The following is a 24,791-nucleotide window of genomic DNA, read 5'->3' as shown; positions in this document are numbered from 1 at the left end:
GTGGTATGTGTCCAATAAGACAATTCTAATTCCTCCTTTATGAGCCCCAAACCAGTCATATCTGCAGGTCATGAAACCACCTTCTACTGGAGAAAGACTGCAAGATTTGAGCTTTGAAACCCGCCTTGTCCCCCAAATGATTCCGATAACAAAGAGAAAACTTAAGAAGGTAGATTCAAATAAGAAGGGGGAAAGTCTCTTTCATATCAGAAAACACACCACCAAAAACACCAGAGGAAACCAATCAAACCCCTGTCCTTGGTAACAACAATATGCTGAATTTAAGAATTCCTAGGGCTCAGAGAATATTATACAAGCTTTATTCTTATAAGTGTACCAAGGACTCTTTTTTCTTAATCTTCTAAGCATTTTATATTTTTCTGATGTATCCCCTGTGAACATTCTTCTTTTTAGGAGTTTTTATTCTGAGTACCAAGTTCTTTTAGAAAAGTGAAATGGCTATAATAAAATGTACATGGTTGATTACCTGGAAGACTGGTATAGTCATCATTAACGTACTTCTTGTAGTTCTACGGCATAGTTAAAGAATAGAAAAATAAATGCTAATACCTTTCGCTACCCTGCTGATGCTACTCTGACCTTTTTTTATAGTGCTCCACAGAAAACTACAAAAAAACCCGTTCTTTAAATGGGGTTCATTGTGTTTCCTTCTCCAAATAAAAATATCTCATTTCCCCACACCCATTCCCAGGAAAGGTGCTAATAATTCAAAGCTACCGTCCCTGTAAAAATTCAGAAGTTAGGTCACAAACAAATTGAGTCTGCAAGTCCAAATTGGCTAGGTTTTCACACGAAGTAAACTACTGATGCTTCTCAATGTCTGGGCAAAATAAAATGTTTTCCTTCATAATTATACATTTCTTACATGGCTCAGTAGAGGACTTGGTGCTATAAAGTCTCTCAGGGTTCCAGCTGCCAAAGATTCCACCATTTTGATACTGATCTTATCATTCTCAGTTGCTACACCAGGAAGAGAGAATTTGAAAATACTGCACTGGCAGGTAGTTGGCCTCATAATCACATGCAATTTGACACTGCTCCATACAATGAACCTTGTATTTTCAAGAGGCCTAAGAAGTGAAATCTGACATACCAACAAGGAGAGGAAATTTGACTGTGGATTTGGTCTAGAGCTTTCTATGAAGGGTCTATTCTGACCACATATATAACTTTATGTTCTGCCACTGTAGAAGAAGGTAGAAATCGGATAGGCTAGTGATGGAGTGGTAGGCTTTGTTGGACTTACAGACTTGCAATTATATAGTAGCCAATGAGTCCCATCTCTGTCTGAGCCTTACAAGTTGTTAGAAGTTGTTCTTGTCACCCCTGTAATAGTCAGAGGATTGAAGCATTATCAGTACGATGGCAGGAAGTTTGAAGAATGACAGAACTAATTGAGGATAGATATTCAGTGGAATTTTCCACAGGATACTTTCGTTTACAATTGCTTTTTCAGAGATTTTCTTTGATTTTGTTGAATCTGGTTTGTTTCATTCATTTTCCCTATAATTTGTTTTTTTTTTTTTGAAGACTTGATACTGCTTTTTCCCATTTGACTTCCCTTTATAGTCAAAATTTTAGAAAGGAATATGTGACGTTAATAAGTAAATTACATGTTCAATAAAAATTAATGAAGACTTCAAACATATGACAGCAGACAGATTGAATATCACTTTGGGAATTGAGGTGAATCTTGAGAAAAGAGTAGCTATCTTTAAGTTTGAGTGACTGGTAAAAATTTTTGGGTGAAATTTGAAAGTGTAAATCCTTGCCTTTAATTATCTACATTTTTCATATGATATTCAACCCACTATTTAAAAAAATCTTTGAGAATTTTATAGAATGTGTTTTGATTATTTTCACCTGTCCCCCCAAGTCTTCCCAGATCTACCACCCTACCACCCCTTCCCTATTCACTCAACCATGTTTCATATATATATGTATATATCCCATTAAGAGCCAATTTGTGATGCCCAAATAGTCAAGGATGTGTGGTCATCCACTGGAGTATTGCCCATTTATAAGGGCCTATAATCTTAAAGAAAAATCGTCTGTCTCCCAGCAGCTGACAATGGATAGGAGTAGGACTTCATTCCCAGCTCCCCTCTCCATATTGTGATTGTCTGGCTTGGGCTTGTTCAGATCTTGTGCCTGCTGTCACATGACTGTTGATTCACCTGCACAGCTCCTCTGCTATGTTCAGAAGACAAGGTTTCCTCATAGTCAAGAACTAATTCTGTCTCTTTCCATCTTTTTACCTCCTTTCCCCTGACATTTTGGCAGTGAGGACATAGTATATATTTTCCCTTTAGGGCTAAGCATCTTCTGTGTCTTATTCTCTGTATTTTGGTCAATTGCTGGTCTCTGTTTATCTCCATCTACTACAACCAGGAGTCTCTCTGATGGTGGTTGAGAAATTCACCCATCTATGGGTATAAAGATAAGTCATTTGGAGTTGGGTTAATACTTTGTTCACTTAGCAGAACCATAGTGTATTCCCTTCTAGGGTCTACTTGTCCAGCTATAGGTTTTTTGCCCTATAATGATGCCAAATATTTCATCTTGTGTAGTAAGTCTTAAATTAAGTCAGAAAGTGATTGGTTACTCCCAGACAGTCATACCATTATTGAATCAATAGGTATTTTTCCAGGCCAGTTATAATTGTACCTTTCAGGGTTCATGGTTGGATAAGGTTGATTATTACCTTTCTGCTCTGGTAGTATGCATAGGACCTTCATGAACTATGAAATCCAGCCAGTATGGATGAAGCGTCCAGTTCAGTACCAGACTGATTTCCGTATGTTCTATGACCCAAATATGTGAAGTCTTCAGAAACAAGATAGTAATTTCATGTTAATGATAGGTCTTTCTTTCTATATAGAAAAACTTTATTCATTTATCTTTCCTGCACAAAAATTCAAGATAACATTTCCCAAATACACTAGCAGTTTGACTCTACAATAATCAATAATGATCAAATATGTTGGGAAATACAGGTCACAGGAAGGGAATAATATTTCTAGATAAATTTCTACAAAGAGAATTTATAGACAATACTTTCTAAAGTTATATTACCACAGAACTCCTTTCTTTGTAAAGAGTCTTTAATGAGCAAATGATTTTAGGGGCAGAGAAAAATATCACATTGTACACCATACAATAAACCTAGAAGAGCTTTTGTCAAGATTTGTGGGTATTTAGAAGAGGATGATAGAATTGAATCCATACTTGGTGCTCCAATTCAATTCAGTTCAGCTCAGCTCACTTCCATTCAGTCCAGTTCAGTTCCTTTTTCACTAGACATAGATAGATATCATCAGATTGCATGGGAGTTTCAATGTTCAGTTTCAGATTCCAGTTTCTAGCAGTAGGCTGTTACCTGAAGTCATGGTTGACACATATTAAAGCAGGGATTCCTATAACTCTCTTCTTAGGTCACATAAGATTATATAACTCACTGTCTTATAAACTGTGGGACCTCTACTGGAAGAGATGTCAGTGTGAGAACTGATAAAAGAATAGTATTCCATCCCTATTGCAAGTGCACTACTGTAGCTGAATTTCTAAACAGTCTTATTAAATAAAAAAAATCATGGAGCCAAATATAGGGGTGAAGGCCTTAGAGATCAGGGAAATAGTGATAGCCACCAACCTTACCTCTCCAGCTCTGCAGCTACCAAAAATGAGCTACTTCCTCTCTACTCACGCCTTTATTGCCTTACTGTTCTGCCCTCTTATTGCCTCTTAGCCCAGTCATCTCACTTCCTTGTCACTGCCTGTCTGTACAGAGACCTCCAGGTCTTTATGATCTCTATGGTTGGCACTGGAATTAAAGGCATGTGTCACCATTCTTGGCTGTTCCCTAGTGTGTCCTTGAACACACAGGGACTCTGCCTGCCATGTGATTGCATTAAAGGCATGTGCTACCACTGCCTGACTTTTGTGTTTACTTAAAATGGATTGCTATTTCCTCTGATCTCTAGGCAAACTTTATTTATTAACATACAAATAAAATATCACCACACACCACATTTCCAGGAAGAGTTCTACTCCCTGTCCTTTTGGGGTCTTATAGGAACTTTATCACATAAACACAATTGCTTAAATTATTAGCTTCATAGAGATCAGCTCAATATCAAGCACTCTCCCCTTCTGGATAATTGAAAAGCTGGACTGAATGTTCCATCTCTCTGATCATGCCTTGGTCTTTTCAGTAACGTACTCATATCTTAACATTAGCTCTTTGGAAACTACTGGTACCAGTCATTTAGTTAACACATAAGACACACTCATCATTCTAGAAATGAGTATAGTAGCTGTATGTCAGAATATGGGCATGAGGAATGTATATGAAATGTGGGCATGTATATGAAACATGACAATGACATGTCATTAGTAAATGAAGAACATATACAATTTTGAGATTGAATACTTGTTTGTTTCAGTGAAATTGAGACTAAATAGATCTTATTCCCCCCATAAAAATTATTTGAGCCAGTAAAATGATAACTAGGGTTGGATAATGGTAGGAAGAAATAAAAGCGATTTGCAGTTCTGTTTCTAATAGAGTAGGAGCAGTGAAGAGGAAAGGAAAGTTTGACATGCATAGGTAGGATGTATACTAACACAGATCGCTGGTATATCTCCAGCATGACTGAGAGTTGTATTTTATGGAATTATTTTAAGTTATAAGCTCCATGACACTAGTAAAGCAGACAATATGACAGCTATAAGTTAATGAGTATTTATTATGGGTTGTTGTTTGAATGTGAAATGCCTCCCACAGGTTCATATGGTTGGTCCCAAGATGACGGCACTTTTAGGAAGGCTGTAGATCCTTTAGGAGGTGGGGACATTCTGGAGAAAGTGGGTTACTGGGGGTATACCTTGATATATATACATACGTGTGTGTGTGTGTGTGTGTGTGTGTGTGTGTGTGTGTGTGTGTGTGTGTGTATTTAATTATATCTTTTTTTCTGTATGGCTGTGTTGCCTGCCTGTATTATCTATGTACCATTTGTTTGCAGTACCTGGAGAGATCAGAAAAGGGCATCGGATTCCCTGAGAATGGAGTTTCAGAGAGTTGTCAACCACCACAAAGGGTCTGGGGATCAAACTCAGGTCCTCTTGAAGTACCTCTAGTACTCTGAACCACTGAACCACCTCTCCACACTTCCGCTTTGAGATTTTATGCCCGGGCTTCATTTTCAGTTCATTCTGTGTTTCCTGGCTATGGATGCAATAGGGACAGCCAGCCTCCTGATTCTGCTATTGAGCCTTCACCACTGTGACCACTGTATCACTTCAAAATGTGAGTAAAGCTTACATTTAACCTTTAAGCTGCTTCTTGTTAGAAACTTTGTCACAGGAATGAGAAGAGTGACTAACATTATGTCAGGAACTCTTTATAACTTTACTCCATTTTAGTCAATTAATTCTCAACATGAAACTATTAAAGCAGATTTTAAAATATAAAGTTTTTATCTTCTAGATCTGGTTCTGGAACTCCAGTAATTGACTATAACCCATGTTCTTAAACACTTGCTATTATATTGTATATGTCTATAAATAGGTAGAACTATTTTTTAAGTAAGCATGCTGTCTTAGTCAGGGTTACTTTTGCTATGATTAAACATGACCAAAAGCAAGTTGAGGAGGAAAGGGTTTATTTGGCTTTCACTTCTACATCACTGAAGGAAAGTCAGGACAGGAACTCAAACACGGCAGGAACCTGGAGGCAGGAACTAATGCAGAGGTCATGGAGGAGTGCTGCTTACTGGCTAGCTCCCCCTGCCCTCCTCTGCCCACCAGAGTTGGTTCCACCCATAAAATGCTGGGCCCTTCCTTGTTAATCACTGATTAAGAAAATTCCCTATAGGCTTGTCTACAGCCTGATATCATGGCATTTTTTAAATTGAGGTTCATCCTTCTCAAATGACTTTTGCCTCTGTCAAGTTGACATAAAACTATTCAGTACACATACTGAGGGAGTGAGATGGGAGAGATTAATTTGGACATATGGAATGTGTGACAAATTTTGGATATGCATAAAGAGCAAGTAATCCAATGCCTGGGCCTATAGTTCAAGCAGGGAATTTGGAAGTAAATGGCATAGGGATAGTCTCAGAAGCCAAATGTGATAATCTGAGAGTTCAGAGGTATTTACACCAACAACATAGTTTCATGCAATAAGAAGAAAAAGTTTTATTGGCTTAGATGACACTGGTGATATTAAGAAGTATGTAAGAAGAAAGAAGTTATAGGGAGAGATCTGGGGGTTGATGTAGAATTTTCATTTTTAGAAAACAGACTTTTCATGAATGTAAGAGTTGCAAAACAGAGTAGAATGAAATTTTTATGCAAAATAATTGAGTATTTGATAGGCAGTAGGTCTGTATGCAGATATGTGCACATGTGAGTACAGGTGCCTATGAAATCCAGATGAGAAAATGGAGTTCAGACATTTGTGAGTTAGCCAGTGTGAGTGTTGGGATCTGAACATGAGTCCTCTGCAAGAGTAGTGTATGCTCTTAAAAAGCTGAGCATCTGCCTGGCCCCAAAGATGTGTACATGAGTTCTCACAGGTTCTTCCTGTGTTCTAGTGTCTTCTATCACATTCATTTGGAAGACTTGGAGAGTAGAAAAAATTTCAGTGATGGTGATCAAAAGTCTCCGATATTTCCTTAGTCCATCCATCTCAACTGGTGGAGTTTAATCCTGAGGACATGTTTATAGCTTTTTATTTTCCTCAGTTATGTGTTTTGTTATTAAATGCCTCCCTTGCCTTGTTCCTTCGACATTGAGAGTGAAGAAAAAATCTAACTCACAATCATCATATTGTTTATGTAACCACTTTCTCAATACCTTTGAGAGTTGATGCCAAAATGATAGCAGTAAGATGTTAAGGGAGAACCAGAACTATGTTACAGCATTATGAAGAACAGATAATTTTACCTCTCTTAGATTTATGTTTATGTTTTTAAAATTCTACTTGCTCTCTCAGATGAGATCTTGGGGGTAGCTCAACACCCCAAACAAGTTTCATAATGAACTCAGCAAGCATTTCCTTCAGACAAGGCCTTAATATGTGCAAAGAATTACAGTATTTCTAGCTTCCACATAGCCATATTGAAATAGAAGAAACAAGAGTGTGCAGTAGGAAGGAAAAAATAAATGATAACAACAGTGGAAATGACAGGTTTAAACTTTCACCAAATAAAATCGAAGCCAAGGTTTTGCTGAACTTAGCAAACAATCTTTATCAGATTTCATGTTCCAGATATAGAAAACCATAAAAGTACCATCCCCAGTGGTACTTGCCAGGACTCTTGGGTAAGCCTTCCAGTTTTATTTTATACCATTGGATATTAGTATATTTTCATTGTTTATTTTCTTTCTCTGTCATACTCTAGATAAACTAGTGGTAAACATGACCCTTCTCTAAGTTTTCTTTTGATATAACATGTGTGCTTTCCATTTCTTCATGAATTTCTCAGAGAAAATGTAGATTCATAAATATTTTGATTATTAGCATGTTATTTGTATTAATGTTATGAACAATGGCTACTGTTCAGTAAATTTCTGGAAAATTCACTATTTGAGTGGCGTTTAAAAACTGCCTATACAAACTTTTAATTATTTTTTTATTTTCACTATGTTTATACATGCATTTGGGGATGGTATATGTCACAACATGCATGTAGAGTATGGAGGACAACTTGGCCAGAGCCAAATCACTTTTACCATGTGAGTCCTTGGGATCAAACTCTGGCTATCAGGCTAGGCACCAAGTTTCTTTACCTGCTGAACCCAGCTCCTAATATTTGTGGATAGCTCTTTTATATTAATTTTTACTGGCTTCATAAATCATAACTTAATTGAAGTAATAATAAGTGAATTATGGAAATTAGGTAATCAAATAACATCAATGTTATTAGATACAATAGCATCATCTCTGAACTAAAAACAGGTTGAAACCTGCAGGTAGACTTATTGATTTCATCTAAGAATATAAAATCAGACTTTTAGGTAAGGATGATTTTTTTAAACTATATCCATGTTACAAAAGCAAATTAAGTCTGTCTCCAGGCTTACAAATGGGAACCGTATCCCATCCTTGCTCTTCAATAAAGAAAGTGAGAAATGCTTTGGGACAGTTGCTTAGAAATCTGACAACATATTAGTTGTGGTAGTTGCCTACAAGAGGGAAAACTTAAAGGGATATAGGTGCATAATGACATTATTTTATTATGGGAATTTCTCTTAATTTTATTTGCGATCCTCATAATTGTGCAACTATGAACTGCCTTTTCTATCTTGAAATGTAGATGAATTTATGCATCCTCTATATTTACTCCTCGGGCCTTTATATAGAATCTGATGACAATGATCAGATTTCTACATAATATAGTATCTTTGAAAAACGTGTTCAAGTACTCATTCATTTCAGCAGCTCAGTCAACATTTATGAACGTCACCTCTTGTGAATGTACTGGAATCACAGATCAAGCTCTTCAAAACATGAAGTTTAATAATCATTGTTGGCATTTTCATTTTCCTCACTAAGTGAGTTGCATGTAGGATATTCCAGGAGAAGAAACCTGTAGAATGAGTTTTTTTTTTTTTGGACAGGGGGTTTCTCTGTGTAGTTTTGGATCTCATTCTGTAGACCAGGCTAGCCTCGAACTCACAGAGATCCACCTGGCTTTGCCTCCTGAGTGCTGAGATTAAAGGCGTGTGCCAGCACCACCTGGCTTTGTAGAATGAGTTTTACTGCTAAAAAGCAGATAGAAAAATTCAAAGCTAACGTGTGACAAGCTGGCCTTCACATAATTGAATGCTACTAATTATTTTACATTGTCAAGGTAGTTGACTATTGTCAACCTAAGTGTCTACCTGGATAAACCTTACCTCTTAAAACCTCCAGGGTACTACTCAGTTCTTTTGCTATTGATGACCAGGGACGATATAAAAATAAGTTTGTTTTTAAGTCCTTAGGGAAATGATTTAAACATGAGTATGAAGCTCCTATTTTTAATGTGTATTTAATTCTTAGCAATCCTTTTTTTTTTTTTCCATTTTGCCAGTTGTGTTGTGAGATGTTGCTGGGCAAAGCCTGTTCCTGTTCCTTGTTCCTGTTCCTGAGTCGAGCTGCATGAGATGCTGTTGACTTCTGATTAGACCTCTCACTGTATTCTTCCCTCATTTGCAATTCCTCAAGTCCATGCTTTCCTTATAACTCTAGACATATGGCAAGAGTTCCATGTGCCTTTAAGGGTAGTGACTTGTTCAGGATCTTTGAGGCTACTTTATTCGAAGGTAAATATGTCAATTTCATATTATCTACTCTTTTTTTTTTTTGCAGAACTGGAAAAAAATTCTGATGTACAAGCCTGTTTGAGTGTTTTGTATTATATGCACTGAGAAATCTGACTGTAATGTAGGTCTCCATATTCTGAAACACTTCATGATTGAATATTTTGCTTATGATTCTACAATTCCACTTTCTCTCAACCCCCATATAATGGGAATCGGTACACAGCATTCTAAATCAATGCTATTTTCTTGCATCATTTTGCACCTTTTGAATTTTCCTCAATGACTCAAATTTGGCCTTTGAAATGTGTTTTGTTAACAGGAAAGATGCAAACAGCTCATTTCACTTGACCTTCAAATGCCTCATCTTTTCTCACTCCTTCAGCGTGGAGGAAGCACAGACTGTCAGTACTTTCTATAGTGGAAAGTGGCACCCACCTTCCTCCCCCAGCTCTTCTCCCTCACGACGCCCGTCATGCTTTGTCAATACTGACAAGCAATTATTAGTCTTTGTTTCCTTTACACTGTATATTGGCAAAACAATCATCGAAAGGAATTGTAGAGGTAGAAGCCATTATCTTTGCTCTATTGCGGTAACACAGCTTTTAGGCTAGCTGAGAATATCCATTAGTTTCTGTCCTCTTATCTAAAAATGATTCCTTCTTTGGTCTGTATTGCTTCATGAGTTGAATATTTCACCAACTTCTGCTCCATCAGGGATAGATAGCTTTATTCCCTCAATAGCTAAAGCCTTTTTCCTATTGGCCTTTGTTCATGCTTAAAGGCGTTCTTGGTCCATTTCAATTCCAGTTGTCTTCACTATAATTTGGGTACTTTAAAAAAGCCTATTTGATTCTCAAGAGCTTTTTTCCATCTTCTTTATTGTCCTGACCTCAGTCAGTTGAGGCAAATTCATCCTGAGGTATATTCATAGAGAGGGTACAATAGGAACACTTAGCAAGTTGCCTGCCTCAAATCACAGCTTAAGAACTTTACCTCTGGATTCTTGATTGTATAAGAGTATGAAAGCCAGGCAAGATTCACTCAGTAAAATTATCTTTTTAAGTTGTACTGTAAACTTTCAAGACCTGCAATGATTTTATCTCATGGAAATAAATGAAGACCCCTTGCTCAAGTGAGAATAAACAAACCTAGTTATTCTACATTTCCTTAGCCAGAGAGTCACATACATACCTGTGTTTAATAGATGATACTCAAAGACAGGCAGGGGACACAAAAGCTTAATAGTGCCTAAATTAAACAAAACAAAAATTCTTGTCCCCATGACTAGACAGGTTTTAGGCATTAGGGGAAAACCTACCACTATTACTCTCCTAAAGGAGAACAGTAACTAACTGACTCCTAATGACTTCCAGTAGTTCTCATAGATTTGTTCATCTCTCAACTTTTGTCATAGAGAATAAGAGACTGTGGGAAGATGGGGCATCTGTAGCATCACCTCCTTCCAAGACTAAGGGAGACTTGTAGAAGAAGGGTTGCTGAAAGAGTGTAAGAGTCAAAGGTGATGGATAACTACAAGAAAAAGTGTTTTCTAGACACAGTAGGCCAGTTTCACTGATGAAGTCTCAGCAGTTGACACAGCAAGTACAAGATCTGATCATGCTTAAAGCAGGTAAAATCCCAGCATGCACTGGGGAAGTGGGCACTAAGTGTCATCCTTTGCTCTAGATCTGTTGGCAATTGACAGTTTCTGGGAGAGGGAGAGTTGGTTTTCCTAAAGGTCTGACATCTGGTAAAGTAGTCCCACTCTCAGAGTAGACAGTACAACCAAGAGTGTATGAGCAGCATCAACTCTACTTAATGAAAAATAATAAAAAAGACACAAAGATGGGTGGGTCGGGAAGGGGGCTGCATCTGGGAGGAGTGAAATGAAGAGGTGAATATGACCAAAACACATTCTATTAAATTTAAAAAAATAATAATTTAAAAAAATGATATGTTTGATGGAAGGTTGTTGTTCTGTAAAATCTGCGAGGTAACTAATGGTGATGTTGCTTCCAGAGCATATTCAACTGTTCTTAAACTGGGGGATGGGCAAAACAAAACAGAGAAAACAAACAGAAAGCAATAACAACAACAACAACAACACCAACACCAACAACTAGGAAGCCTGCATCTATGCTCCAAGTCCTGATCATTCTAAGAATGTTTCTTCAGAGAATTTGGTGTGCTATTTACTGTGTAGGTTGTAGGTCACAGTTTTAAACTTCAGATTAAAATAATAACAATATCTAGCGGACCTTAATAACTTACTGAATAATGACAAGCTGATTATTCATTTTAATGACTTATATTGCAATCTACTTATTATTTTTAGTTTTTTTAAAAACTATTGCCATAGTGAGTCTTTGATAATACATGAGCAAGAAGAATTTTATGGCTAGCTATTCTGAAGGGGCTTGTAGACCTTGAAAATATCATTAAATTTTTCCAAAATGTTTTTATCAGCCACATTGGAATACATAATCCTGCTATTCCTGTGAGCTCAAACTACAGTTACTAGATCATTGCTGTTCACAAAAATAAACACAAGAAAATCTTTTAAAAGGTATATCATGGAATACTATCAAGACAGTACAGGATTTGTATAGAAGTGATCATGATACTTCCCAGTAAATAATTCTGGAACTGTTTATCATAGGCATTGATGGGAAGAGTATCCCTTTAGACTCTGGTCCTAGGAAATCAAATGCAGGCTACAAAGAGCTCTCTCTACCTAGGATCACATTGCTGATAGGCTACCATTCATGGATAGAGGGAAGGGCTCCCAAATTAAAAGTCATCTGTGAGAATTTGACTCAGCCACTGCCAGAGAGAAAAGTTATTTATTTTATGGCATCATAGATTCATCATTCTTGTCCTGATCACTTGTTATGCATTCAAGTTGACATAAAGGTCAATTCGGAATCATTATGCGAATACTCTTCACCTTTATTAATCATTGCTTAGATGGGACTCTTGATAATTGTGTTCCTAATGAATGGCTGAACCCAATGTCTGAACTCCATATCTTCACTATATATTATATAATATATTAGTTTATCAGTTTTGCAACATTATAAAAGAACTGAAAATATTAATTCATATGTTTTAAAAATTATAATGATCACCATTGTGGATATTTATATTAGTCCCCCATTAGCTTTACAGACTGAGTCTATAGCAGGGGTTCTCAACCTTCCTAATACTGCAACCCTTTAATACAGTTCCTCCAATGTGGTAACCTCCAACATAAAATTATTTTTGTTGCTATTTCGCAATTGTAATTTTGCTACCGCTATGAATTGTAACATACATATTTTTGGAGACAGAGGTTTGCCAAAGGGGGTCATGACCCATCGGTTGAGAACCACCAATCTCAGTGTTTTACAAAGAATAGATGTGATTTAGCTCATGATTCTGGAGAATTTCAGAGCATACTGGCAGCTTGTGGCAGGGGCCATGTGTTCCTTTGTGTAGTGCATATGCACAAAAAGAGGACCTTCACTGTATAACAACCTATTTTTGTGGCCAGGCATCCACTCCACAGAAAGTAAGAACTCACCCACCACCACAGGAATTGATGCAATATAAAGAACCAAGCACCGTTTCCTCTTATGGGCCTAAACACCTCTTGTAATCTCCACACCCTCAGATCATCACACTAGCAATCAGATGTCTACATCAACTTTGGAAAGGTTCAAAAGCATATTTAAACAAGATTACTATAATTTTAAGTGCTATCTTGTGGATTTGTATTGACAAAATTGTTATACGGAGTTGATCAGCATTTCCTATTATACAAAAATATCAAGTCCTGTTATACAAAAATATTTTTTGATGGAAAATTCTTCTTAAGAAGAATTTGGTCTTAGTCCGATTCTACACTCCCACACACAAAGACATACATGTGTGAGCATATTAATATGAATATATAACATGGTCATAGAGTTTTGCTATAGTTTTAATTTTAAACATTGAAAATAAATCATACATACACACATGTTTTCAAATGATGAATTTCTATTGAGTTTATTAATTGCAACTGTTATGTATTAAGGAATGAATACCTTGGGTATAAGTTGCAAGTCATATGCAATTTTATACAGAAAAACCTTTAACTAATTTTGCTTTTCCAAATCCACAGTAAAGTATGAGTCAATCTTAGCCATAGTATCCTTAGTTGTTCTTTCCATTGTATTTTATCACAGTAATCAGTGGGAAGAAAAGACACCTTTACATCCTTTTTGTTGACTAAAATGCCTCACAGGTAAAAAGAAAGAAAAAGTAAAGGTTTCAAACTAAAGGCCTTTTAATGACAAAAAAAGAAAGGAAGGAAGGAAGGAAGGAAGGAAGGAAGGAAGGAAGGAAGGAAGGAAGGAAGGGAGAAAAAAATTCTGACTCAATATTGAATATTCCAAAGATATATGGTGCCCATTGTGCACCATAAAAGGATGTAACAGTCATGGTATTTTTGCACTTGGATTGGATTATTATGAAAAGGGAAATCAAAGGGAAACAATAAAAAGAGAGAAGGAGTAGGAAAAACACTCAGAAACTGATCAAAATAACAAGCCGATGGTTGACTCTGAAAAGACTCCAGCCACAGAATGAACCAGATTCAGGCAGTGATACTTATTATGAATCCTTTCTGGTTGTTCTTAGATCCTTCCTGGTCCAGTCATTTGCTAAAACTTTTTTTTAATTCCTTTACATTCTATGAGTTGATAACAAATGTTGGCAGAACAGGGCATTAATAACGTGATAATCATTGTTGCTTTTTATTCAAGTGCAAGTAACTCTCACCTTGAAAATATTCTTTGCCCTTTTTATTACAACTTCTGAAGCACAGCCAATGGTTAATGTCACATGATATGTTTAGGATTCTAAGAAATGAGAAAGGTTCATCTCTATGTTTCTATTTCAACTTCCTATTACTTGATGTAACATGTGTTAACCAAGAGCTTGAAATCAGACAAGAGTAAACTGAGAGGCTTGCTAAAACAAGAAACAAAACAATAATACTTTTTCAAAACAAACAAACAATGAAAAAAACACTTCACTGTGAATCTCTTTGCCATGCACAAGTTAGTCTTCTTGGTTACACCACCCCCCTTTTTATTTCAATTACTATACAACTTCAAAGTAAATTATTTATTTTGACACCAAGACCAGCTTTCTAAGTTTCTTGAACACATGAAAACTGATATACATCTTGACAAATACTGTCTCAGGAGTCTCTGTGAAGCCCTTTCTGCCTCTTGTTATTCTTATTTGTGAAAAAAAAAAAAAAAAACATCCTCAAATAGGAATTAAGGGCCTTTATAGCTTTTTTTTTAAAACTCCCTCCATTCATTCACTAAATTAGTTTCATTTATTATGTTAGAAATTAAAGTATACTCCGTTTGTTAACCTAGCATTGACAGCTGAGCTATCTCTCCAGCACCCCCCCCCCCCCCGTCAAAAAAAAAAAAAAAAAAGAAAGTCTGAAATGATTCCTACAGACATTTGGCTATGCTCGTAGACCAAAGCCTAGTATAATCAACGTCAGAGAGGCTTTATCCAGCAACTGATGGATGCAGATGCAAAGACCCACAGCCAAACATTTGGCTGAGTTAGGGGAAGCCTGCTGACTAGGGCTTGAAAGGATTGCGGGGAACGAGAGGGGTCAAAAAAATGTCCCGCAGAATCAACTAACCGGAGCTCACAGGGGCTCACAGAGACTGAGCTGACAATCAGGGAGCCTATCTGGATCTGACCTAGGGCTTCTGCACCTAAGTTATGATTATGTCGCTTGGTGTTCTTGTTGGACTCCTAACAGTGGGAGCAGGGCTGTCTCCGACTCTTTTGCTTGCTTTGAGACCATTTTCCTTCTGCTGGGTTGACTCATCTAGCCTTAACATGAGGAGATGTACCTAGTCTTATAACTTGATCTGTGATGTTGGCTGACATCCCTGGGAGGCCTTCCCTTTTCTGAAGGGAAAAGGAGGAGGAGTGGATCTGGGGGAGAGGGGAGGTGGGAGGGAGAGACGGGAGAAGAGGGAGTGAGGGGGAAACTCTGGACAGGATGTAATATATGAGAGAAAAATAGATACAAATAAAAATAAATAAAAGAAAATTAAAGTATACAGTGAAATAATACAGCAAAAAATATGTGAGAATCTGTGGTGAGGTGCTGTTTTTTTTTAACAAAGCTCAATACCTCATAGAAGACTCAATAAGAATGTGACGCTATGAGAAAAATGGAACAAATATCCAGGAAAAAGAACTGCTAAAAAATTGTAAGAGGAGAGAGAGTGAGATATCTAGGGACAGAGTCTAAGTGGAATGTGGGAGGAACAGCAAGGAGATCAGAAGGAAGGGCAAGAGACGAGAGCTGAGAATACAGTGTGACCACAAAGGTCAAGTCCTGACTTTGGCTTTTTCTCAGAATGAGATATGAACCATGAGATTAGCAGCAGAAGGATGATGAAATGTAACTGTGAGGATGAGAGGTTGCTTTCAGCTGCTGTTTGGAATCTTACTTAGTCAGAGGAAAGGACATAGGAGTACCACAAGACTACTGGAGTCCCCGAGGAGACATCACACTCCAGGTGTCAATGTTTGAAGTGGTGAAAATAGTTAAGACAAGGATGATTTTCAAAGTATATCTATGAGGACTTCCCAGCAGAGATGGCATAGATTGTGAGAGAAATGGCAGAACCAAACCATGCCAAATACTTGGCTTTCATTTCGAACCCCAATAAGAGTAGACTGGTGACAAGTTCTCTTTTCCCACCATGAAGCCTGAATGCTTACTTCCAGGGGGCTCCGCTGTTGTTGTGCCTACAGTTCTTTTTTTATTTTTACCACAGTAAGAAGATTAATCTTTTTAAAATACTTACAAAAATCTATATCAAATTCCCATTAAACAGAGAGGAAAATGCTTTCTTTAACATGGACATCAATGTATATGAAGGCTATGTGATCATATTATGACCCTGACTCTCTGATCCTTCACACAATGTCTCAATTTTCTTCTTTTCACTCACCCATCACCTGCCATCTTACCATTTTGCAACAGTCTAGACTTACATAACCCTTAGGATTCATGATACTTTCAATTATGGAAAGTCTTACCCCCAGAGTTCTGTATGGTTCACTCATTCTTGTAGTCATTTTTTTTCAAATTCTATTTCTGAAATGCTCTTTCTGAACCTGTGGCATTAGGTCCCCAAAACTCATCTTTTTCTTGTTTTACCTGACCTAAGCTTGACCAATTTGGGCTCAGAGGACAGAGTGAAATACTGAGAATCATTTCTTGTGAAATCCTTTCAGGTAGAGGGCTTCACAGTCTTTTCACTTTCTGAGTGACTGGGATGCAGATTGATAGTTAATTAGAAAGATGTACTGAAGATAGAAGTCAAACAGGAGGTAGCCTGAGAATAAAACCTATATGATTCAATAAAAAAACCTGAAATCTGACTTCATAATAGAAACAGTGGCCCCAAAATATCTAGTGTGCTATTGTTTCCATTGTCCCTCTGTAGGAGTATTTCCAAACTTCTCAGAAGATTTTCAGAAAATAAAAAAGAAGAGGGGACAATTTATGCCTTATTATATGAACTCATGTACCCTAGGTTATAACATATGGCAGCATATCTGAAAGAAAGAGACAATAAAAGTCAAGCCTTCCATCTGTTATGGAAAAAATTCGTATATAAAACAGTAACCAGGGTTGGGGATTTAGCTCAGTGGTAGAGCGCTTGCCTAGCAAGCACAAGGCCCTGGGTTTGGTCCTCAACCCTGAAATTAAAACAAAACAAAACAAAACATTAACCAATTAAGAAAACAAATGTAGGAAAAATGAAAATTCCAGAAGCATGTTATTTTAACATTGGAAAACATCTAAAATGGTTATTTATGAGATAAAGCATAGTTATATTCATATCACTAAGCCTAGAAAAATATTTGAGCATCTATAAAATCATTAAAATCAATAATATCATTTTAATGTAATGAATGATTATGAGAAAAAGAGAACATTGTAATTGATGATGCCTTTTGAAAGAGTTCATTTGAAATAAGAATTAAACAGGATATGTGCCATCACCATACTACTTCCAAGTTACCCTGATATTGAGGCTTATGTCTTGAATGACCACTAGCTGTTAGTCTCAGCTGGCATGTCTACCTCTGTCCTTGAAGATGTCTGAAGGTGTGTTAACTATACTAAGTTCTGTTCTCATACTACTGAAAATCAGCTTGTACTTGACTATGGGAAGAGAGTCAGTTCTATCTGAGGTACCAAATGTAGTTGCAGTCTTGGTGGTTTCTTCATATTTAGCTTCTTATCTCTGGGGTAGTCTCCTAGGCAGGAGCTTCATGTTGGAAGTTGTCTCTATTTAAAATTTAGTCTGTTACAGTAACATGCACTAGAAGCAAGAATACAGGAAAGGGATGATGATGTCTTATACTCTTGTCCTACTTAGTTTTCAGGAGGAGGAGCAGCCAGCCTGCTGTCATTGGTCCTGAGCTCGGCCCCTTCTCTTTTGTCTACCCTGATCATCCCATAACCAATTATAAGTCCTCTTATTGATCTTTTTCTCTGCTCCAGGTTTCACCATATTTTAATTTTTAATCTTCCTTTAAATCCTAGCTCCTGCATTTACTACTACAACATATGTGAACAACTTTCAGTTTTAGCTTGGGCCCTTTCTCTTACCTATAGATAGCTAGGTCCTGCATCATTATCAACAGGTGGGCTGGTAAAGTGAACAGACAATGATTGAATGAAGAGATACAAATTGCCAATGGAAACATAAAACACTGTTTAAAGTTGTTAAACAATTTTCTTTGGAATCAAAATTACAACATCAATACAACTTAAAAGAAACTAATGAATATGGGGAATTTATGTGGAAGGAAAGGAATGCTTATACACTGTTAGTAGAATGGAAATTAATGAAGCCACTATGGAAGTCAGTAATGGAGTCTCTCAAACAATTAGGAACAGAACTTCCATATGATCCAGTGATCTAGCTTACAACTTCTACACACACACACACACACACACACACACACACAGATTTTTCAAAGAATGAAAGTCTTACTATATATACATATATACATAATGTTCTATATGTGTACACATATGTATGTGTTCATATATGTGATCATTTTTGTCACAGAACTATTTACAATAGTTTAGATCAAGAATTAGCCTAGATCTTATCAGCAGACAAATGGATAAAGAAAATGTTTATATGCTCAGTGCAGATTTGATCAATCATAAGAACAAATATATCAACTGTAGGTAAAGGATGGGATTGGAAAGCATAAGATTAACTGAAATCAATGAAACTGACAAAGTATCACATTTTTCTATTCCATGTGGACTTTGGGTGAGACAGTCATAAAAATAAAAGGGGATTCTAAAGGGAAAGGATGCAGGGGGAGGGGAGATAAGAAAGTGTACTGATGAGAATGTGATTGGCATATACTACATAAACTAATGCAAATGCTGCAATGAAAGCCAATACTTTTCACAATTTGTATGTACCAATACAATAAAACAACATAATTGGTTTGTAAATATAAGTTATTTGGTATAAATTAAAAATAAGTAAGTTATTCTATACATGCTGTATTTAAATGTTTTAGAATTCCCTTTTCTGGTATTTTTATTTATTTTTGATATTGTAATTTATTTACAACATTTCTCCATTACCCGTCATTCCTCCAACATCCCATATACAACTTTTAGCTTTCCTTCAAATTCATTGCCTCCTTTTTTCACTAATTGTTATTGCATGCATAAATATACTCAGATATACATATATATTCCTAAATACCATCTGTTGAGTCCATATAATGTTACCTGTATGTATATTTTCAGGGCTAATCATTTGGCACTGGACAACCAATTGCTTTGTTCTTCCTTGGGGAGGACCACCTCTCCTGCTCCCAGCTTTCCTCAGTTGCCCATAGTTTTTTTGTGTAGGGTTGAGGCCCCATGTGCTTTTCCTGTCCACTTTGGTGTGTTCGCTGGTGTCATCCTTTTCTGCTCACATTTGAGCAGTTTTATTGGTTAGAATTCATGAGCATAGCTTCTGATTTTACTAGAAGATAGAGTTTTACAGCAAACTCCTTCATCCCCTGAATCTTACAATCTTTCTTCCTCCTTTTCCACAGCGTTCCCATGTAGGGAAGGTTAGTAGATTTATTTATTGGAACTGGGCTACACAACTTTGCATTTTGATTGGCCATGGTTTTTTTCTTCAGTGGTTTCTGTCTGGTGCAAAGAAAATTTCCTTAATGAGAGGTGAAGACAACACTTATATATAGTTTTGTACATTGTTGTGATAAGTATGTTATTAGTTATAACAAATATTTGCAGATTGCTGTTGGAAATTGTGTTGGCTTAGTTAATTAGTGGTTGTAGATTCTCCTCCAATAACCATGACTTCAGTAGCACTGAATAGATAGCTAGGTTTCTATTATGAGTCATGGCAGCATCCCTCTTGTTGAACAAGTGTTAATTTTAATTAGAGAGCTTTTGGTTACTACCAAGATATATGTGCCACTATTGCATTCTTTGATAGACATTACACATGGATGTTAGTAATTTCTTTTAAAAGGTTTTATTTTTAACTAGTTTTATTTGTATTGGTGTATCTGTGTATAAATATGTGCACTCGAGTGTATGTGCCCACTAAGGCCAGAGGTATAGATAGTAAGGGTGACCCTGGAGGAGCTGGAGATCCAGGCCATTCTGTGTTGCCTGACATGGGTGCTGGGAAGTGAACTTGTATCCTCTTTACAAGAGTTTCATGCTTTGAACTGTTGAGCCATCTATCCAGCCCCACACATGGATGTTGTTTGTGTTTATTTAGCTCTGTTTGGAAAAGAAGTTTCAGAAGTAGTGTGATTATTAGTGGAGGAAATTAAGTATGGATTTTTATTTTCAATAATACTAAGGATATGCTGCTAATTTTGCCATGTTATTATGTTTAGATTCAATTTTTTCTTTTTTAGAAACAACAGTACATACCAAGAGGGTGTTGGAAACACATTTTGTCAACAATTTCCTTCAGGCCTCCTGTACAACCCAGGGCCTTGTGTATATTAGAAAAATGGTACACTACTGTGCTGTATCCACAGTTGTATAATTTTCTTTAGAATTCTTCTGAAAATAATTTTTGATTGAAAATATGACAAAATGACTATTTTCAAATTCACTCATGATTTTTTTTAATATAATGCCTACTTTGCTTATAAAAATCAAATCGCAATGAAGATGAGATACAGCCTTCTAGGATACTTGTGCCAATTAGGTCACTATCATATTTTATTGAATTAATGAATAAATCAATGAATTAAAATCAAACTTGAAGATCAGGAATTAAAAATATATTAAATTTAATTAATCAAAAAAAGATTAAGGGTTACTAACACAAAAAATTGTAAACACATTTATGGAACAGATATAATTTATTCAATTTAATTTCTACTTAACTGGAGTGTTTATGATAGGACTTATAAAATCTGTTTATTTATTGGATGTGTGCATAGGATGCCTTATTCTCCATGGTGATACATGCTAAGGTGGTTTAGGCTTGGGCCAATGTGCTCATATGTACAAAACTGAATAAAATGGGTCTCAGAGTTCTGATTTGCATTAGTGTAAAAAGAGACACTGAAATATGGTTATTAATACCAGAAATGTGTTTAGTTCTGTACTGGTCCCAGCTTGGAATATAGGGAGATATTGATGCTCAATGGGAAACATTGATCAAAAAGCACCCTGAGCCTGTTAAACATCTCTACCTGAAAATGACCACACGTTTATCTGCTGGATGGATAATGTCTTTCTTGGAGTAAAGGTGGTACTTATTCATTGAGTACTATTTTTTAGATTTTCAATGCAGACTTAAGCAGAGCGCATGATTGAGGCTAACATAAACTGCTGTTGGACTAGTGTTACTTATATTTTGAATACTATATCCAGTTGAATTTACTTGATTTGATTTTTGTCTTAAGTTCGATAAAAAAGATACTGTTAGGATTAGAAATCTACAAAGACAAGTTCACAGCATTAGACACACACTGGGTGGCCCTGTCTTGAGTGGAAACATCTTTCCTCTATTTTTTTTTTTATCTTTTGGACTAATAAGATGATATCTTATTGCCCACTAAAGCCTACTTCAATAGTTTTCAAACCTCTGCATTTTGAAGAACCATATGGAAAGTAAGAGACAAAAATCTTTTAGTGATGAGGTCTCATGCAATGCTAATTTTCATGTAATTCTTACAGTATCTAGGCATATAGGAATAAAGACAAGCAGGTACTTGTTTTTTTTTTCTTTTGTGTTTTTCACTTTGTAGAGTTCTACAAAAGCTGGTGGATGTTACTGGAGAAAATGCCTCATAATCTGTAATCATAGCACACTGCTATTTAGAGGACTTTAGAATTAACTCTAACTTCTCTCTCCAATAAAGATGTGTCCATTATAATGCAATGTTTTCTGCAGACTGTCCTTGTTTCTAGCCAAGAAGCTTTATATAATATTTATATCCAGCTTCACTCTTGTAATTACACCTTTCCTTGCAGACATTAGCAGAATTGAGAAAATGATTCTTTCATTTGGAATTTGTCTTCCAGCTAAGTTGTAAACTATTACCACAGAATAGACTTCATTCTCTTCCCTTTATGAGCAACACATTTAGATCTAAGCATTTAAAGACAAGGAAATCTTAAATGCTACACCAAATAAACGGAATACTCAATTTAGAAACCCTTAATTGTCTGTCCTAATGGTGGTTTTGTATAACCCAGATAAACTGAAGCCAAAAAAAACTTGACATTTTTCTTTGCATCTGGATTTAACTTCCAATTTCTCATCTTTCCCTCATCCCTCAGGCTAGTCTCAACAGTTTAAAATGCTCAGTGGAATTTAGATGGTTTGACAATCTCCATCTTTTCTTTCGTCTTTCTATTTTTGAGTTGGGGTCATAAAAAAAGTGAGAGTAGCATAGAATATGTGTAATAGGGTATGAGAGCTTCATATAATAATTCTTCAGTTCTAAGTAACAGAAGTTATCTATTTAATTAATGTCAACTTGAAACATTGTTTGCTTTTATACTGTTGTATATTCATTGATCAACAACACTGACAAATGTACATTCAAGTCTGTAAAAAAGACTTGCTTTCAGTATTTTGCCTGGTCAGAGAAAAGACTAGCACAGAAGCAGGCTGGTGAACATTCTGTGCTTAGGACCAAGTGCCTTATCTAAACAGCACATTAGCATTTTGGTCACATAATAGGTAGCAGGGGCTACTATCAGTAATTACTAGTCAGGATGATGAGTTATTTCAAGCCTTAGCCACAGCCTTCCAAACAAGTATTTATACCATTCTATTTACATTATAAGGCAATAGGAGATGTATTAAATTGATTTTTCAGTCTTAGTAGTGGGATATTTTGTAAAGATGAAGCAGGAAAATTATCTTGAAATAGCTGATTTATAGGACACCGTTAAAGACTACTATATCAGTTACTATAAAGAATATATGAATAAATATGGGTTTTTCAGGACTCTTCACACATTGTATCATTTTTAGATAAAGATATTTACTGTTTGAGTGATAAGTACAGTTGGTCATTTTTATTTCTGGGTTATTTTCTAATACCATGTGCAAGTAACTGTGGATGACTTATTGAACAATATAAATAAAATCCAAGATCAGATGGAGTTGCTCCACTTAGAGAATATCAATCTCATGTCATCTTCATAACATATCTCTGGGGGATGTATTAATACTCTCCTTATTTTATGGATGATGTTTCTGAGCAGAAAATCGGCATACATTGTCTTCTGATGTTCTGTCTTGACAGAGTGCATATAGACCACTAGTGGGCTTCACTGTACCATTCTGGCTCTCAGTATGACTGCAAAGAAATTTATATTCAAGCATATTTAAAAAAAGACAAAAAGGAGCCAGACAGTGGTGGTGCATGCTTTTAATGTCAGCACTTGGAAGGCAGAGGTAGGCAGGTCTCTGAGTTCCAGGACAGCCAGGACTACACAGGGAAACCCTGCATTGAAAAAAATACAAGAAGAAAGGGAAATTAAAAAAGATGAAAAGATATTTAGAAGGGATAGACATTGTTTCTGATCCTTTACAGTTATTTCTAACATTGCAGGAAATCAGAATTAGGAAAGTTGATGATCATTTAAAAAATAATTTGAAACTTTATGGTATATTATAGTATGGGAGGATAAAACTTTCTATCTTGTTAGCAATCATTTGCTTGGGGTGTCCTTTGGCTAGCCTCAGATGGTGCTCATCTCAGTTTTTTGTTTCCCTTGGTGATTGGCTGTGGCCAGCGACAGCAGTAGGCAGCTGTCAGAAGTAGCAAGTGGTGTTACATACTCTGTGAAGGCTACAGTAGCCCCTAAGCAACAAGGCTTACAGCTCTTGTGTGGTCCTGGAAGGCCAAGATGGCTTCATTTCTTTTATGACTATTAAGCAGACTAGACACTGAGTTTCTTCCATATTTGAAGACAACAAATGTTGTAGCTCTTGTCATGCTTAAGATATTGGGAACCTTTTTTAAATTATTCTTTGATAGATTCATATATATATGAAACTGATATATATAAATGATTTGAGTCAACCTGGTCATCCCCATTATCCTTCCTATCTTATCCTCAACCATTTCTTGCTGAAAACCATGTTTTCAAGATGTAGAAATTGGGAGTCTGTAGCCCTTAATACCAACCAGTTCTTAGGACAGGCTCGGACACACTAAAGACTTTACCTCTCTGGAACTCTTCAGTTGACCAAGATCCCATAGCCTTTCATCATTCTTCTAGCTCCTGTTTCTACTCTGTCTTCCCATGTGTAGTAAACTACTCAGTGGCAGCTTCTCCCCTTGTCTAGGCTGCCTTGCTGTTTTGACAGCTCACATGTGCCCTGTTCAGTGGTTCCTGCCACTGTTTCTCTGCTCCTGCCACCAAAGGTTCTGCCATCTTCATCATTCCCTTCTTTTTGTTACCAGCTCAGCCTGCACTACTGAAATGTAGTTGAGAAAGGAGCCCTTTATCTAGTTAATGGTACAAATCAATGGGAGACAATGTAGGAGTCTCCCAGCCAGTTCAATAAGTGAGCTCGAGAGGCTTGGTTTCATAGTCTGAGAAGGGAGGTTCAACCAGTCACGGACATTTATTTTACATATATATATGTAAAATAAATATAATATTTATTTTTGGTATTTGAACACCAGTCACAATTATTGACTTGCTTTTGAACACCAGTCACAATTATTGAGCTTTGTCTCTGGCACTAGTCACTCCTTTGCCTCTTTAGTACCAGTCACAGAAGCCCTACTAGGACACATCAGAAATGTTCCTTCCCTGTCTTGTTGGGAGTCATTGCAGGGTCATCTAGAGTTCAACAATGCTTGTGATA

This window comes from Peromyscus californicus, unplaced genomic scaffold (assembly GCF_007827085.1).
Source record: "Peromyscus californicus insignis strain IS unplaced genomic scaffold, ASM782708v3 Scaffold_22__1_contigs__length_63687245, whole genome shotgun sequence".
Lineage (NCBI taxonomy): Eukaryota > Metazoa > Chordata > Mammalia > Rodentia > Cricetidae > Peromyscus > Peromyscus californicus.
Note: the sequence above shows the minus strand (reverse complement) of the source record.